Raw genomic sequence first — 5232 nt, 5'->3', positions numbered from 1 at the left:
TTGGTTGCTCTGGTTACTTTCTGACACTGTGACCAAGGGCAAGTAGCTTAACATTTTTTTTGAGTTCTTTTGAATTAATTTAATCTTTTTTGATTCTTAGGTTTTTTTTTTTTGTGTGTGTTCTTGCCACAAAATTAAAATAGTCTTACCTTTCAGGGTGATTAAGATGATGAAATTTGTGGAAAGGAGTTCTTGTTGATTTTGTTGCTGTGACAAATACCATGACTATAATCAACTAAGGTAGAAATGGCTTTGTTTTCTCTTACACATCCAGCTTATAGTCCATCATTGAGGGAAAACAGGGCAGAAACTTAAGCAGGAACTCAAAGCAGAAATTGCAGAGTGATGTGGGAGTGTCATATATCAATCTGTTGATTTCATTGGTTAAGCAATAAAGAAACTGCTTTGGCCCTGATAGGTTAAAACATAGGTGGGAGGAGTAAAGAGAACAGAAGGCGGGAAGAAAGAAGCTGAGTCAGTGAGTAGCCATGATTCTCCCACTCCAGGCAGACGCAGGTTAAGATCATTCCTTGTAAGCCAGCTCGTGGGCTACACAGATTATAAGAAATGGGCTAGTCCAGGTGCGAGAGTTAGCCGAGAAAAGGCTAGATATAATGGGCCAAGCAGTGTTTAAAAGAATATAGGTTCCATGTAATTATTTCGGGCATAAGCTAGAGCTAGCCATGTGGGCGGCCGGGTGCTGGGGACGCAGCCCACTGCCCCTATTTCAACAGCAGAGGATGCTACTTATTAATTTTCTCATAGGTTCATAGTCAGCTAGGTTTTCTTATACAGCCTGGACACAGCTACCTAGGGATGCCAGCCATAATGGGCTAGGCCTTTCCATATCACTCATCAGTAAAGACCATTTCTTACAGACATTAAACATAGTCCAGTCTGATCTGGGCACGTTGACTGATGCTCCCTCTTCCCAGAGGATTCTAAGTTGTGTCAAGCTGATAATAAAAAGTAATCAACACATAAGAATTTTGCAACATAACAATTTAATATCATTCATCAGATTGTTGCCTCTTGATGTTCCAAGGCTTATTTAATGTTAGTGTATATTAATTATAGAAAATAATGGGTTTCAATATTTATCACACATGCATATATTTTGCTTTGACTATATTATTTTCCATATATGTCTTTTCTATATCCATAGTACCTAACACAGTCCTATACATAGACTACATGCTTAGTATTTGTTGATTTGACTAGAATTAGTGCGAAGACATATTAGGCAAGGTTGACTTAGGATTCTATTAATAGGATGGTGAGCTCAGGGCAAGATTCCATCTAGCTAAGTTTCCACTTGTGAAAAAGAATTAAAGAAAAACTTAGAGCTGGGTGTAGGGGTGCATGCCTTTAGTCCAGCACTTGAAGGGCAGATCCTGGCAGATCTCTAAGTCTGAAGCCAGCCTGGTCTACAGAGAAAGGTCTAGGCAACCAAGCTTAGGCAGGGAAGGAAGCCATGGAAAACAGGAAGCTGGGGAAAATGTGATTGAATGAGGTGGCCATGGTCCAGCCTCAACAAGCAGCAGAACTTGGCAGCTTTGGTCATGTGGTTCTGTAGTTAATGATAGAGGAAAGGGCCTATGGAATTTGCCTCAGTAGTCAAGGGAAGTTGTTGAGGTCATGCATGTGTCAGGGGTATTCCTTTTATTTTATTTTATTTATTTTATTATTTTTTTAATGGTTTAACAAATTATAATTTCTTTTAAATAACCCAAGACACCCATGACGCTTCCAAATTTACAGAGCAAGATGCACTTGAGAACTTGGTAGAAAAGGATTCGCAGTGGCTCCTTCCAGGAGCTGGACCCCACAGGCTGGGTCAGTTCACCTCCAGCACCTCCGTCTCCGGAAGGCAGAATTTGGTCTTGTGATTGTCAAAGAGCTTCACCAGGGCCTCCATGTACATGGCGTGGTACATGTCGATGTCCTTCTGGGTCGGGTACTCCAGCTTGGGGACGGTGATGGGCTCACCCACAACAGTAGTGATAGGCTTGGAGTAGGGCACCAGCCCCCAGGTGTCAGAGGAGAAGAGGCCTCGGCCATGGAAGATGCACGGGGCAAAACCAATATACTTCTGGAACTTCTTCTGGACCCAGCGGCCCCAGAAGCCTTCCTCAAAGATCACCTGCTTGTACACCTCATTCTCTCCAAAGGAATAGGTGGGAACCAGATCAGCTCCATGGCGCAGGGCCAGCTTTACAAAGCCCTTGCAGTTCCACAGAGTGACTGCGTTCTTACCAGGCATGGAACTCAGGGACTCGGCTGCACCTCCCACCACGATGATGATAGCATTGCCACTCCCGTTCTTTGAAAGCAAGTAGTCTATGGTGTCTCGGTTGACAGGGCAGATGCCTCCAGACATCAAGTACTCCCGAAGGACAGGCATCCGGAAGTTGCCAGCCAACTTGGCCAAGTAGGGCCTTATGCCGGGAAACTGCTAACTTCGGTCGCCTCCATGCTGAAGTTGCAGAAGGCACGTCAGGGGTATTCCTAAATGGAATCCTAGAGAGGCCGTTGTGTGAAGCTGTGAAGGTGAAGCCTGGGTTTCCTTGGAGACCCCCAAGATGTTTCAGATGCCAGAGGCATAGCATAATTGCAAAGGAGAGCTGATAACAGGAAGTAAAACCAGCCCACAGAAAGAAGTGTGTTGCAGTCAACAAAGCTGCAAGGAGTTGAAGTCTGGAAGAACATTTTGACATCAGATATGGAAATGCAGAGTTTGGAGTTTGCTCAGCTGGTTTTTGGTCTTGCTTGGTCCAGTATTTCTTCACCAAACTCTTGTCTATGTTTTGGAATGGCTATGTATATCCTGTGCTATTATATGCTGGAAGTATGTGATTTGCTTTTTGCTTTTGGTTTTACAGGGGATTACAGTCAAGAGGTTACATGAATCTCAAAAAAAGACTTTGAACTTTAGACTTTTAAATAAATTTGAGACTATTATAACTATGGGGGACTTTTGAAGTTGGGTTGAATGCATTTTCACATTAGGATATGGCTTTACACATTTGGGGGCAAGGCAGTGGAATGTGGTAGTTTGAAAGAAAATGACCCCCCAAAGGAGTGGCACTATTAGGAGATGTGACCTTGTTGGAACAGGTGTGGCCTTGTTGTAGAAAGTGTAGCACAGTGGGGGCAGGCTTTGAGGTCTCATATATGCTCAAGCCACACCCAGTGAGACAGACCACTTCCTGTTGTCTGCACAAGATATAAAACTCTCAGCTATGCTTCCAGCACCATGTCTGCCTGCACTCCACCATGTCCTGCCATGATGATAATGAACTAAACCTCTGAAAATGTAAGCCACATCAATTAAATGGTTTTCCTTCATAAGATTTGCCATGGTCATGGTGTCTCTTCACAGCAGTAGAAATTCTAAGACACCCAAACTTGAAACTTTCAAAAACCTTACTTTCTTTCTTCTGAAATATTTTAATTTTTGAAAGGATGTTTTGAACTGGATGTTTCTTGTCCCAATTCTTATCAAAAGAATTGTTTTAATATATTTAACCATGTTTTATATCTTTAGGGCGAAGACAAAAATCTACTAAATCCTATCATTGTATTTATTTTGTCTTCATTGATAACATTGAACTATTTGACTATGTTCCTGCCTTCAATCCTAATAGAAGAATAATGCCAATACTATCATACTTCTCTGCTATGTTAAGAGCTCCTATTCCCAAATGTGAGCCTTCACCTAGCTACTGAAGCCTCTTTTATTCTTTTCTTCCTTCCTTTCTTTCTTCATCTTTTTTTTTTGGTTTTTTGAAACAGGGATTTTTTTTTGTGTGTGTGTGTGTGTAGTTTCAGAGTCTGTCCTGGAACTTGCTCTGTAGACCAGGCAGCCCTTGAACTCACAGAAATCTGCCTGCCTCTGCCTCACGGGTGCTGAGATTAAAGGCATGCACCACCACTCCTTGGCTTAACTATGGCAACTCTTATAAGGAAAACATCTAATTGAGGTGGCTCGCTTACAGTTTCAGAAGTTCAGTCCATTACCATCGTGGTGGAGAGCATGGTGGCATGGAGGCAGATGTGGTACTGGAGGAAGAGCTGAGAGTCCTACATGCTACAGGTAACAGGAAAACGACTGTGACACTGGGTGATATCCTGAGCATAGGAAGCCTCAAAGCCTACCCCTACTTCTTCCAAGAAGGTCACACCATTCCATCCAAGCCATACCTCCTAATAGTGCCACTCTCTATGAGATTATGAGGGCCAGTTATGTTCACACTACATCAACTATGCTCCTGTAAACAACCCTAATTCAACCTCCTGGGCTGCCAAGGGGAACTAGTAAGGGAGAGATCAGTGATAGTTAGGAGAAGACAAGTGTGTGTGTTGGGATGAATATGACCAAAATTCATTATATACGTATATAAGAATGTCATAATAAAGCATCATTATGTATAATTAATATAGGCAAATAATGTTTAAAAAGGAGAATATTGTGGAATGTTAGTTGAAGATGTGTTACATTTGTTTATGCTGTGGAATATTTGTTTAATTATGCAAAGACGTGTTGTATTCTGATGGGGGAGTGTCATATATCAACCTGTTGATTTCATTGGTTAAGCAATAAAGAAACTGCTAGGCCCATTTGATAGGCCCACCCTTAGGTGGGAGGAGTAAACAGAACAGAACGCTGGGAGGAAGAGGAACTGAGGTCAGACTCCACAGCTCTCCTCCCAGGCAGACACACGCAATGAAGCTCTGAACTAGAATCTTCCCGGTAAGACCGGTGCTCACAGATTGTTAGAGATGGGTTGATTGGGATATCATAATTAGCCAGTAAGGGCTAGAGCTAAGGGCCAAGCAGTGATTAAATGAGTACAGTGTCTGTGTAATTATTTCGGGTAAAGCTAGCCGGGCAGGCGGCTGTGGTGTTTGGGGACGCAGCCCCGCCGCTCCCCCTATTACTACAGTATTCTTTTATGTTCTGTTTGTTTAACTTTGTGAAGCTGTGTTAGTTTGCCTGCCTAAAACACCCGATTGGTCTAATAAAGAGTGGAATGGTCAATAGCCAGGCAGGAAGGGATAGGTGGGGCTGGCAGGCAAAGACCATAACTAGAAGGGGAAGAAAAATGAAGGAGTGAGAAAAGGAGGAGAGAAGAAACCAGGGGCCAGCCACCAACCAGCAACAGAGTAAGAAGTAAAGAAAGACATGGAGAATAGGGAAAGGTAAAAGCCCAGAGACAAAAGGCAGATGTG

General features: G+C 42.8%; 1 pseudogene; it reads right to left on the bottom strand.

The window, feature by feature from the left end:
• Window positions 1–1837: 1837 nt before the first annotated feature.
• LOC142840332 (diacylglycerol O-acyltransferase 2 pseudogene) lies at window positions 1838–2496 on the bottom strand (annotated as a pseudogene).
• Window positions 2497–5232: the final 2736 nt, after the last annotated feature.

Source organism: Microtus pennsylvanicus, chromosome X (genome assembly GCF_037038515.1).
Source record: "Microtus pennsylvanicus isolate mMicPen1 chromosome X, mMicPen1.hap1, whole genome shotgun sequence".
NCBI lineage: Eukaryota > Metazoa > Chordata > Mammalia > Rodentia > Cricetidae > Microtus > Microtus pennsylvanicus.
Note: the sequence above shows the minus strand (reverse complement) of the source record. Positions and strands in the feature narration are given on the sequence as shown.